Raw genomic sequence first — 13,839 nt, 5'->3', positions numbered from 1 at the left:
GGGGCAGGCGTCTTAGCAACTTCCGATGAGGTTGCAGCTTTTCGCGATCTTCATCAACATGGTTTCAGGCGGTGGTTTGGCTTTGGGCCGTGAGATCCGTCTCGGCGCACTCATTTTCATCGCCGACGACTCTGCCTGGCTCCAAGAGGCCCCCCTTGATGTCGAGGCCATTCCCGTCCGCGGGGCGGCGCACTTTCGAGCGAGTGCCTGCAGCGTCCTCCTGCGGCCGCCGTCGACCCAGTATCAGCCGGCTCCCACGTCATCCACTCTCCTCGCTGTACACCGCCACAAGTGATCCGGTCGGTCGCGGCTTCAGCGGTGGGTGAGGCATGCGGTGGCTCGACAGACAGCCACCCCTCAAGTCGCGGCAATCGAGCCCGACGAATCTCTCTACGGACCATTCGACTGGTTCCGCAGAGACACTTTCCGAGTGCGGAAGAAGCGACCCTACGGTGGAAGTCCTCATGGTCAACACGCCGCGCAGCCCACCTGGGTTCCGTCGCGGCGGCGGCGGCGATGGCAACGGCGGCCCGTCGCATGGTCACGACGAATATCATCCCGAAGCCCTCACTTCTGAGAAGAGGGACGAGCTGTGTCATCGCAACATGGAGGCACTCTACACCCCCATCATTGGGGAGACCTCCGAGGCTCGGGCCTTGGAGGCTGCTCGTCTGGCCACCTTGGCTGAGCATGCCCGACTGGAGAATCTCCAACATTCACTCGACGAGTGCGCCCATCGGCAGATCCCCAAATCCAGTCAACGGCCTCGACAATTGTTTCCGCCCGAACCTCAGGTATACCGTACTCCAGTCCAGAATCTTGCAGCCGCAGCATGAATAGCAGAGTCAATTCAGCCATCTCGTTCAGAAGCTGGTAGAGGGCTGCTACAGATCCGCGAGCTGCTCCGAGCGACCGGTGAACAAAAGTAAGCTCTTTCTCAGTCGTGCAACAGGATTCATAGTAGATCTGTGGTCGCGGACACAGTTCAGTCGGCACACAGCCCAAGATCGCCCCCGCGGTGTGACAATCATGGTCATCGCCAGGATCAGTACTTGGATCGAGGACACAGACAGTATGATCACCGGTATGCCCGCGATGACCACCGTTGAGTGCCTACGCCCCCTCCGAGGCGCGGGTCGTACACGCCCCGCCCGTATGATGATAGGCGCCCGTATGGTGATGAGCGGAGAGTTCCACTCGACCCCGGAGAGCCTGGTTTTGCTGCAATATCTCTTCTTGTACAAGGTCTGGTCGACAGGGGTCAGGCAGACAGAGAAGGACAAGATAGAAACCATCCGAGTGGAAGCAGAGTACATGTTTCTGGACCAGAATGTTTCAGTAGAGCCATCCGTGCTGCAGAGATCCCTCCCAACTTCAGATTGTCAATGAGTGCGAGTAAGTTCACCGGTGAGTCGAAGACTGACACTTGGCTAGAAGATTACTGAGTGGCAGTACAGATTGCTGGAGGCAACAATGATGTAGCCATGAAGCACCTCCTCCTGATGCTTGAGGGTTCAACAAGAGCTTGGTTGAATCAGTTGTCCCCTGGAAGTATTTTTAGTTGGGAAGAATTGGCCTGAGTGTTTATCAAAACATTTGAGGGCACCTACAAGCTACCTGCTGGACTAACTGAATTGCAGCACTGCGTTCAGAAACAGAATGAGACTTTGAGAGACTTCATCCAGAGATGGACTACTCTTCATCATACTATGCAAAATATGTCAGAGCATCAAGCAGTTTGCGCCTTCAAAGAGAGCGTTTGATACAGAGAGCTAAACCTAAAATTCGGTCGGTCAGGTGACATGTCTCTGGCCTGAATGATGGAAATAGCCACTCGGTGCGCTAACGGCAAAGAGGAAGACCGACTCCAAAGTGGCAATAACAAACCAGTCGCCCAAGACATCGGAGGAGGAAATTCCAGTCGGAAGCAGAATCGCAAGGCTGAAGTTGTAGGTCGTGCTGAAGCTGCAGCTTTGAATCAAGGGAAGTTCAAGGGAAAGCCTAAAGGACCATGGATCCCCCAAAAAGCAAAAGATCAGGCAGGAATGACATTCTTGATTTGTCGTGTCACATACACACCAAAACAGATGCAGAGGGTAACTTGATTCTGCCCAAGCATACCACTCGACAGTGTCGACTCTTGATTCAGAGTTTCCAAGAAGGTCAGTCCACTAACAAAGGAAAAGAATCTCATAAAGACGAGGATAAGGATGAAGATGATGGTTACCCCAATGTCAATGCTACTTTGGTGATTTTTGCTGACATCGAGAGCAAAAGTCAACTGAAAATTATCAATAGAGAAGTGAACATGGTTGCTCCGGCAACTACAACCTATTTGAAGTGGTCAAAAACTCAGCGGGTGCAATATCATGCATAATTTCTTTGTACAAGTCAATAGGTACTGCACTAGCACTAGCACCCATATCACACAAGCCATGATAACAATGATCTCCTATTTTAACAAAAATAACATGCATGCCTACCACAGGTCTATGTTTATCTTTAGCATAAGGTTTACCAATTCTAGCAGTTTCATCACAAAAATAAATAACATGCCCATCAATATTATCAGCCAAGACATCCTTAACAATAGCAATATTATGTTCAACTTTAACTTGCTTAGGAGGTGTATAGGTTCTAGTATTGCTTTTACGAACCACAGTTGAAGCTTTAGCATGATCTTTTATCCTAAAAGAAAAAGGTGGTTTCTCAACATAAGCAGTAGGATTAATAGGATCATTATAAGTGATAGTCTTTTCTTCAACTTTAATAGGTGCAGCTACTTTTACATCTATGGGAGGATGATATTTTAACCACTTCTCCTTAGGGAGATCAACATGAGTAGCAAAAGATTCACAGAAAGAAGCTACTATCTCAGAGTCAAGTCCATATTTAGTGCTAAATTTACGGAAAACATCGGTATCCATAAAAGATTTAACACAATCAAACTTAGGTGTCATACCTGACTCCTTACCTTCGTCGAGATCCCAATCTTCAGAGTTGCATTTAATTCTTTCCAATAAATCCCATTTGAATTCAATAGTCTTCATCATAAAAGAGCCAACACATGAAGTATCAAGCATGGTGCGATTGTTATCAGAAAGCCGAGCATAATTTTTTTGGATAATCATTTATCTTGAGAGCTCATGATTGGGGCATGAATATAACATTGATTTAAGCCTCCCCCAAGCTCTAGTGATGCTTTCTCCTTCGCTAGGCCAAAAATTATATATATAATTAGGATCACGATGAACAAGATGCATCGGATAAAACTTCTGATGAAATTCCAATTTCAATCGTTTGTAATTCCATGACCCCATATCATCACATAGCCTATACCATGTCAATGCATCTCCCTCCAAAGATAAAGGAAGACCTTCTTCTTGATAACATCATCGGGCATACCTGCAAGCTTAAATAATCCAAAAACTTCATCCACATATATTAGGTGCTCATCAGGATGTAATGTTCCATCTCCTGCAAAAGGATTAGCTAGCAGTTTTTCTATCATACCTGAAGGAATTTCAAAGTAGACATTTTCATTTTTAGTAGGTTTAGTAGGTTCAGTTGGTTGAGGAGCAACTCTTTGCTCTACTGGTCGGGGTGAAGATACCCCGAACAAGCCCCAGAGGATTACTTTCCATAGTAACAAGTGACAGTAAATTTCAGCACACTATATAAATTTTTCCTTACCAAATTCCACCTACCAAAGGCGCTTCACTCCACGGCAATGGCGCCAGAAAAGAGTCTTGATGACCCACAAGTATAGGGTATCTATCGTAGTCCTTTCGATAAATAAGAGTGTCAAATCCAACGAGGAGCAGAAGGAAATGATAAGCGGTTTTCAGCAAGGTATTCTCTGCAGGCACTGAAATTATAGGTGACAGATAGTTTTGTGATAAGATAATTTGTAACGAGCAACAAGTAACAAAAGTAAATAAAGTGCAGCAAGGTGGCCCAATCCTTTTTGTAGCAAAGGACAAGCCTGGAAAAATTCTTATATAGAGAAAAGCGCCCCCGAGGACACATGGGAATTATCGTCAAGCTAGTATTCATCACATTCATATGATTCACGTTCGGTACTTTGATAATTTGATATGTGGGGGGACCGGTGCTTGGGTACTGTCCTTACTTGGACAAGCATCCCAATTATGATTAACCTCTATTGCAAGCATCCGCAACTACAGCAAAAGTATTAAGGTAAACCTAACCATAACATGAAACATGTGGATCCAAATCAGCCCCTTACGAAGCAACACATAAACTAGGGTTTAAGCTTCTGTCACTCTAGTAACCCATCATCTACTTATTACTTCCCAATGCCTTCCTCTAGGCCCAAATAATGGTTAAGTGTCATGTAGTCGACGTTCACATAACACCACTAGAGGAGAGACAACATACATCTCATCAAAATATCGAATGAATACCAAATTCACATGACTACTAATAGCAAGACTTCTCCCATGTCCTCAGGAACAAACGTAACTACTCACAAAGCATATTCATGTTCATAATCAGTGGGGTATTAATATGCATATAGGATCTGAAAATACGATCTTCCACCAGATAAACAAACTAGCATCAACTACAAGGAGTAATCAACACTACTAGCAACCCATAGGTAACAATCCCAGACTTAGAGACAAGAATTGGATACAAGAGATGAACTAGGGTTTGAGAGGAGACGGTGTTGGTGAAGATGTTGATGGAGATTGCCCCCCTCCCGATGAGAGGAGCATTGGTGATGATGATGGCCATGATTTCCCCTTCCCGGAGGGAAGTGTCCCCGGCAGAACAGCTCCGCCAGAGCCCTAGATTGGTTCCGCCAAGGTTCCGCCTCGTGGCGGCGGAGTCTTGTCCCGAAAGCTTGCTTATGATTTTTGTCTCAACGAAAGACTCCATATAGCAGAAGATGGGCATCAGAGGGCCACCAGGGGGCCCACGAGGCAGGGGGCGCGCCCAGGGGGTAGGGCGCGCCCCCATCCTCGTGGCTGGTGAGTGGCCCCCTCTGGTACTTCTTGTGCTCAGTATTTTTTATATATTCTGAAAATAACTTCCGTGAAGTTTCATGACTTTTGGAGCTATGCAGAATAGGTCTCTAATATTTGCTCCTTTTCCAGCCCATAATCCCAGCTGTCGGCATTCTCCCTCTTTATGTACACCTTGTAAAATAAGAGATAATAGGCATAAGTATCGTGACATAATGTGTAATAACAATCCATAATGCAATAAATATTGATATATAAGCATGATGCAAAATGGACGTATCAACTCCCCCAAGCTTAGACCTCGCTTGTCCTCAAGCGAAAGTCGAAATCGAAAAATATGTCCACATGTTTAGAGATAGAGGTGTCGATAAAAATAAAATACGAACATGAGGGCATCATGATCATTCTTAGAACAGCAGCTTATATAATTCTTGTCATATGATCTCTTATGCTAGAGTAACAATTCAATCACAACTTCAAGTATGAATCATAAACTTCATTGAAAACTAACAAACTATAATCTCAGTCATTGAAGCAATTGCAATTTATCATAACATAGGAAAGAGTCAATATAAGAGCTTTTCAGCAAGTCCACATACTCAACTATCATAGTCTTTCACAATTGCTAACACTCAAGCAATACTTATGGGTATGGAGTATTAATCGGACTCAGAGAAAGATAGGGGCTTATAGTTTTGCCTCCCAACGTTTTACCTCAAGGGTAATGTCAACAATAATAGTTCATGAAAACTCACATCCAATTAGCCATATGTACCAGGATCTTTCCAACATATTGTGCTTGCCAAAAGATAAAATGTAAAAAGAAAAGGTGAAGATCACCATGACTCTTATGTAAGGTAGGAGATAAAAGTAAAAGATAGGCCCTTCGCAGAGGGAAGCAGAGGTTGTCATGCGCTTTTATGGTTGGATGCACAAAATCTTATTGTGAAAGAACGTCACTTTATATTGCCACTTGTGATATGGACCTTTATTATGCAGTCCGTCACTTTTATTTCTTCCACATCACAAGATCGTATAAAGCTTATTTTCTCCCACACCAATAAGTCATACATATTTAAAGAGCAATTTTTATTGCTTGCACCGATGACAACTTACTAGAAGGATCTTACTCAATCCATAGGTAGATATGGTGGACTCTCATGGCAAAACTGGGTTTAAGGGTATTTGGAAGCACAAGTAGTATCTCTACTTGGTGCAAAGAATTTGGCTAGCATGAGGGGGAAAGGCAAGCTCAACATGTTGGAGGATCCATGATAATATAATTTATCTTAGATGTAAGAAAACATAACCCATTACGTTGTCTTCCTTGTCCAACATCAACTCTTTAGCATTTCATATTTTAATGAGTGCTCACAATCATAAAAGATGTCCAAGATAGTATATTTATATGTGAAGACCTCTCTTTCTCTATTACTTCCTATTAATTGCAACGATGGCCAAAACTATGTTTGTCAACTCTCAACAACTTTTATTCATCATACTCTTTATATGTGAAGTCATTACTCTCCATAAGATCACTATGATCTCTTTATTTCTTTTTATTCTTTCTCTTTTCTCTTATTCACTCAAGATCATGGCAAAATAATCAAGCCCTTGACTCAACACTAATCTTTATTATATAGCTCACGGACTCGATTACATAGAAGGATCATAAGGCAAAACTCAAAACTAGATCATACTAAAACTATATTCTACTAGATCAAGATATTATCAAAAGGATCGAACTAGGAAAAACGGTAAAGATAGGAGTGATGGTGATACGATACCGAGGCACCTCCCCCAAGCTTGGCAGTTGCCAAGGGGAGTGCCCATACCAGATACTCAATTCTTCTTTGTTGGTGGAGAGGGTGGAGTTGTTGATGATGGCATAGGCTTCTTCCTTAATTTGCGCTTGAGCCTTGTCTCCACGGTTCCGGTCCTCCTTGGTCCCTCAACATCACGGATGTGCAGCACCCCCTCATGCATCTCAATGGTTTGAGGGTGTTGCAGCACTTCCGCGAGGTAGGGGTTGATGACCTTATCGAAGAACTTGTCCTTGGGAGCACTTGGAGACGTCATGATGATCTAGATCTGTCGAAAAAACAACTTGAAACAAGAACAGAGGATATTTGCGTGATACGGTGGTCAAAACCTTCAGGAGGTTATATAATGAATTTTTACCGACCAAAATACGTAACGTACAAGAAAACGGATTCCAAAGAGCGCACGAGGTGCACACGAGGCAGGGGGCGCGCCCTCCACCCTTGTGGAGCCTTCGTGTCCTTCTCGGACTGCTTCTTATTTTTCTAAATATTCCACAACAGAGAAAAATTGCCACTAGAACTGTTTTGGGGTCGGTTTACTTACCATACCACATACCTATTCCTTTTCAGAGTTTGAAACATTCCGGAAAGTGTCCCTTATGTATTCCTCCGGGGTTACGGTTTCAATAACATTGGTTTCAACATTTATAGGATTACCTGAGATATAATGTTTGATTCTTTGACCGTTCACCACCTTCGGATTTGTGCCTTCGAAGTTGTTGATTTTTATGGCACCGGAACGATAGACCTCCTCGATAACGTAAGGACCTTCCCATTTAGAGAGAAGTTTTCCTACAAAAAATCTTAAACGAGAGTTGTATAGCAATACATATACACCTACATTAAACTCACGCTTTTGTATTCTTTTGTCATGCCATCTTTTAAATTTTTCTTTAAACAATTTGGCATTCTCATAGGCTTGGTTCTCCATTCATCAAGTGAGCTAATGTCAAATAACCTCTTCTCACCGGCAAGTTTGAAATCATAATTGAGCTCTTTAATAGCCTAATAAGCCTTATGTTCTAGTTCGAGAGGTAAGTGACATGCTTTTCCATAGACCATTTTATACGGAGACATGCCCATAGGATTTTTATATGCAGTTCTATAGGCCCATAATGCATCATCAAGTTTCCTGGACCAATTCTTTCTAGATCTATTAATAGTCTTTTGCAAAATTAATTCGAGTTCTCTATTGCTCAATTCTACTTGACCACTAGACTGCGGGTGATAAGGAGATGCAATTCTATGGTTAACATCATACTTAGCAAGCATTTTACGGAAAGCACCATGAATAAAATGTGAACCACCATCAGTCATTAAATATCTAGGGACTCCAAACCTTGGAAAAATAACTTCTTTAAGCATCTTAATAGAGGTGTTATGATCAGCACTACTAGTTGGAATAGCTTCTACCCACTTAGTAACATAATCAACATCAACTAAAATATGTGTATATCCGTTAGAGGCAGGAAACTGTCCCATATAATCAAAGCCCCAAACATCAAATGTTTCAATAACAAGTGAATAATTCATAGGCATTTCTTGATGTATACTAATATTAGCAATTCTTTGACATTCATCACAAGATAAGACAAACTTACGGGCATCCTTGAAGAGAGTAGGCCAATAAAAACCGGATTGCAATACCTTATGTGCAGTTCTATCTCCAGCGTTGTGTCCTCCATAAGCTTCAGAGTGACACTTGCGTATGATATGTTCCTGTTCATGCTTAGGTACACAACGTCTAATAACACCATCTACTCCTTCTTTATAGAGATGTGGGTCATCCCAAAAGTAATGTCGTAAATCATAGAAAACTTTTTCTTTTTCTGGTATGTGAAACTAGGTGGTATAAACTTAGCACCAATGTAATTAGCATAGTCAGCATACCATGGAGCAGCATGAGAAGCATTTATGACATTTAATTGTTCATCAGGAAAGCTATCATCAATAGGTAGTGGGTCATCAAGAACATTTTCTAACCTAGACAAGTTATTTGCAACGGGGTTCTCAGCTCCCTTTCTATCAATAATATGCAAATCAAATTCTTGTAGCAAGAGAACCCATCTAATAAGTCTAGGTTTAGCATCTTTATTTTCCATAAGATATTTAATAGCAGCATGATCCCTATGAATAGTTACTTTAGAATCAACAATATAAGGTCTGAACTTATCACAAGCAAATACAACTGCTAAGAATTCTTTTTCGGTAATAGCATAATTTCTCTGGGCATTTTCTAGAATTTTACTAGCATATTGAATAACATTTAATTTCTTATCAACTCTTTTCCCTAGAACATCACCCACAGCATAATCACTAGCATCACACATAATTTCAAAAGGTAAAGTCCAATCGAGTGGCTGAACAATAGGTGCAGAGATCAATGCTTTCTTAAGTATTTCAAATGCTTCTACACAATCATCATCAAAGTAGAACGGTATATCTTTTTGTAATAAATTAGTCAGAGGCCGAGAAATTTTTGAGAAGTCCTTAATGAACCTCCTATAAAAACCGGCATGACCAAGGAAACTTCTTATACCTTTGATGTCCTTGGGACACGACATCTTTTCAATAGCATCAACTTTAGCTTTATCAACTTCAATGCCTCTTTCAGAAATTTTGTGCCCCAAGACAATACCTTCATTAACCATAAAGTGGCATTTCTCCCAATTCAAGACAAGGTTAGTTTCTTCACATCTCTGCAAAACTCGATCAAGGTTGCTTAAGCAATCATCAAAAGAGGATCCATAAACGGAGAAATCATCCATGAATACCTCACATATATTTTCACAAAAATCAGAATATATAGCCATCATGCATCTTTGAAAGGTAGCAGGTGCATTACATAAACCAAAAGGCATACGTCTATAAGAAAAAGTACCGAAAGGGCAAGTAAAAGTGGTCTTAGATTGATCATCAGCTGACACAAGTATTTGAGATAAACCAAAATAACCATCTAGAAAACAAAAATGTGTATGTTTGGATAATCTTTCTAGCATTTGATCAATAAAAGGTAAGGGGTAATGATCTTTATTAGTAGCCTTATTTAATTTGAGGAAATCAATTACCATCCTATAACCTGTAATAATTCTTTGCGGAACCAATTCATCTTTATCATTAGGAATGACAGTAATACCTCCCTTCTTAGGAACACAATGGACAGGACTTACGCACTGACTATCAGCAACGGGATAAATTATACCTGCCTCAAGGATCTTTAGTATTTATTTTCTTACCACTTCTTTCATCTTAGGATTCAGTCGTCGTTGATGATCAATAACTGGTTTGGCATCTTTTCCAAACTTATTTTGTGTTGACATAGAGTGGGACTAATGCCCTTAAGATCATCAAGAGTATATCCAATAGCAGCACGGTGCTTCTTCAGAGTTTTCAATATTTTTTCTTCCTCCTTCTCTGAAAGGTTAGCACTAATAATAACAGGATATATCTTCTTTTCATCAAGATAAGAATATTTAAGAGTATCAGGCAATGGTTTAAGCTCAAACACAGGATCACCCTTGGGTGGAGGAGGATCCCCTAAGATTTCAACATGCAAGTTGTGTTTCAGAATATGTCCCTATTTAAAGAACACTTCATCTATTTCCCTTCTTTCATTCATAAACATATCATTTTCATGGTCTAGTGATGACCCACAAGTATAGGGGATCTATCGTAGTCCTTTCGGTTAGTAAGAGTGTCGAACCCAACAAGGAGTAGAAGGAAATGATAAGCGGTTTTCAGCAAGGTATTCTCTGCAAGTACTGAAATAAGTGGTAACAGATAGTTTTGTAATAAGGTAAATTGTAACGAGTAACAAGTGACAAAAGTAAATAAAGTGCAGCAAGGTGGCCCAATCCTTTTTGTATCAAAGGACAAGCCGGAACAAACTCTTATAATAGGAAAAGCGCTCCCAAGGACACATGGGAATATTGTCAAGCTAGTTTTCATCACGTTCATATGATTCGCGTTCGATACTTTGATAATTTGATATGTGGGTGGACCGGTGCTTGGGTGCTGTTCTTACTTGAACAAGCATCCCACTTATGATTAACCTCTATTGCAAGCATCCGCAACTACAACAAAAGTATTACGGTAAACCTAACCATAGCATGAAACATATGGATCCAAATCAGCCCCTTACGAAGCAACGCATAAACTAGGGTTTAAGCTTCTGTCACTCTAGCAACCCATCATCTACTTATTACTTCCCAATGCCTCCCTCTAGGCCCAAATAATGGTGAAGTGTTATGTAGTCGACGTTCACATAACACCACTAGAGGCTAGACAACATACATCTTATCAAAATATCAAACGAATACCAAATTCACATGACTACTAATAGCAAGACTTCTCCCTTGTCCTGAGGAACAAACGTAATTACTCACAAAGCATATTCATGTTCATAATCAGAGGGGTAATAATATGCATAAAGGATCTGAACATATGATCTTCCACCAAATAAACCAACTAGCATCAACTACAAGGAGTAATCAACACTACTAGCAACCTACTAGCACCAATCCCGGACTTTGAGACAAGAATTGGATACAAGAGATGAACTAGGGTTTGGAGATGAGATGGTGCTGGTGAAGATGTTGATGGAGATTGCCCTCTCCCGATGAGAGGAGCATTGGTGATGACGATGGTGATGATTTCCCCCTCCCGGAGGGAAGTTTCCCCGGCAGAACAGCCCTGCCGGAGCTCTAGATCGGTTCCGCCTCGTGGCGGCAGAGTCTCGTCCCGAAAGGTTGCTTCCTCTTTTTTTCTCATCGAAAGACTTCATATAGGAGAAGATGGACGTCGGAGACCCACCAGGGGGCCCACGAGGTAGGGGGCGCGCCCTGGTAGGGGGGCGCACCCCCACCCTCGTGAGCAGGGTGTGGGCCCCCTCGACTTCATCTTTGGTGAGGATTTTTCTTTATTTATTTTAAGATGTTCCGTGGACTTTCAGGACTTTTGGAGTTGCGCAGAATAGGTCTCTAATATTTGCTCCTTTTCCAGCCCAGAATTCCAGTTGCCGGCATTCTCCCTCCTTATGTAAACCTTGTAAAATAAGAGAGAATAGCCATAAGTATTGTTACATAAAGTGAAATAACAGCCCATAGGGCAATAAATATCGATATAAAAGTATGATGCAAAATGGACGTATCAACTCCCCCAAGCTTAGACCTCACTTGTCCTCAAGCAAAAAGCCGATAACAATAAATATGTCCTCATGTTTAGAGGTAGAGGCGTCGATAAAAATAAAATACGGACATGAAGGCATCATGATTGTTCTCAGAACAGCAACATATATAGATTTTGTCATATGATTACTTATGTTCAAGTGATGATCTATTCACAATGCAAGAGTATAAATCATAAACCTTATTGGGCTCCAACAAACTATAATCTCAGTCATCGAAACAATTGCAATTTATCATAACACCGGAAAGAGTCTATGTCAGAGCTTAAAAGAAATTCCACATACTCAACTATCATTTAGTCCTTCATAATTGCTAACACTCACGCAATACTTGTGGCTACGGAGTTTTAATCGGACACAGAGAAAGATAGGGGCTTATAGTTTTTCCCCACAACCTTTTACCTCAATGGTAATGTCAACAATAATGGTTCATGCTCCCCTACATGCAATTATATATATATATATATATATCATGTTCTTTCCAACATGCTGAGCTTGCTAAAGGATAAAATAAAATGAAAAAGAAAAGGTGAAGATCACCATGACTCTTGCATAAGGTAGAAGACAATAATAAAGGATAGGCCCTTCGCAGAGGGAAGCAGAGGTTGCCATGCGCTTTTATGGTTGGATATATAAAATCTCAATGCGAAAGAACGTCACTTTATATTGCCACTTGTGATATGAACCTTTATTATGCAGTCCGTCGCTTTTATTACTTCCACATCACAAGATCGTATAAAGCTTATTTCTCCCACACCAATCAATCATACATATTTAGAGCAATTTTTATTGCTTTGCACCAATGACAACTTACTTGAAGGATCTTACTCAATCCATAGGTAGATATGGTGGACTCTCATGGCAAAACTGGTTTAGGGATATTTGGAAGCACAAGTAGTATTTCTACTTGGTGCTGAGAATTTGGCTAGCATGAGGGGGAAAGGCAAGCTCAACAAGTTAGAGGAACCATGACAACATACTTTATCTCAGATATAAGAAAGACATAACTCATTACGTTGTCTTCCTTGTCCAATATCAACTCTTTAGCATGTCATATTTTAATGAGTGCTCCCAATCATAAAAGATGTCAATGATAATATATCTATATGTGAAACCTCTCTTTCCTTATTACTTCCTATTAATTGCAACAATGACCAAAGCTATGTCTGCCAACTCCTAACAACTTTTAATCATCATACTCTTTCTATGTGAAGTCATTACTCTCAATAAGATCAATATGAACTTGTTGTTTCTTTTTATTATTTTTCTCTTTTCTTTTATTCACCCAAGATCATGGCAAAATAATCAGGCCCTTAACTCAACACTAATCTTTATTATATATAGCTCACGGACTCGATTACAAAGAGAGATCATAAAGCAAAACTCAAAACTAGATCATGCCATAAACTTTATTCTACTAGATCAAGATACTACTAATAGGATCGAACTAAGAAAAACGGTAAAGATAGGGGTTGTGATTGTGATACGATACCGGGGCACCTCCCCCAAGCTTGGCAGTTGCCAAGGGGAGTGCCCATACCCATGTGATTATATCTCCTTGGTCGGTGAAGAAGGTAGTGGTGATGGATAATCGCACATCGAGCGTAAGAGGTCCTCCAGCTTGCGGGTAATGCCCTTGAGTGCGACAATATGATCCTTCAACAAAATATTTTCTTGTGTGAGATACTTATTCTGTATACGAGCTAACTCAATCATCTTCAAAGCTTCGATCTTAGTTGGGGTAAGAAGGTTATGATCAAGTTGAAGGATGTCTTTTGCTGCCGGAGTTTGATCCTCCATGGCCTTCTTGATCCTTTCATCCTTGTTGACCTTCGTGGGTTCT

The sequence above is a fragment of the Triticum urartu genome, chromosome 7A (genome assembly GCF_056163025.1).
Source record: "Triticum urartu cultivar PI428250 chromosome 7A, HENAU_Tu73, whole genome shotgun sequence".
Lineage (NCBI taxonomy): Eukaryota > Viridiplantae > Streptophyta > Magnoliopsida > Poales > Poaceae > Triticum > Triticum urartu.
This window is presented reverse-complemented; position numbering follows the sequence as displayed.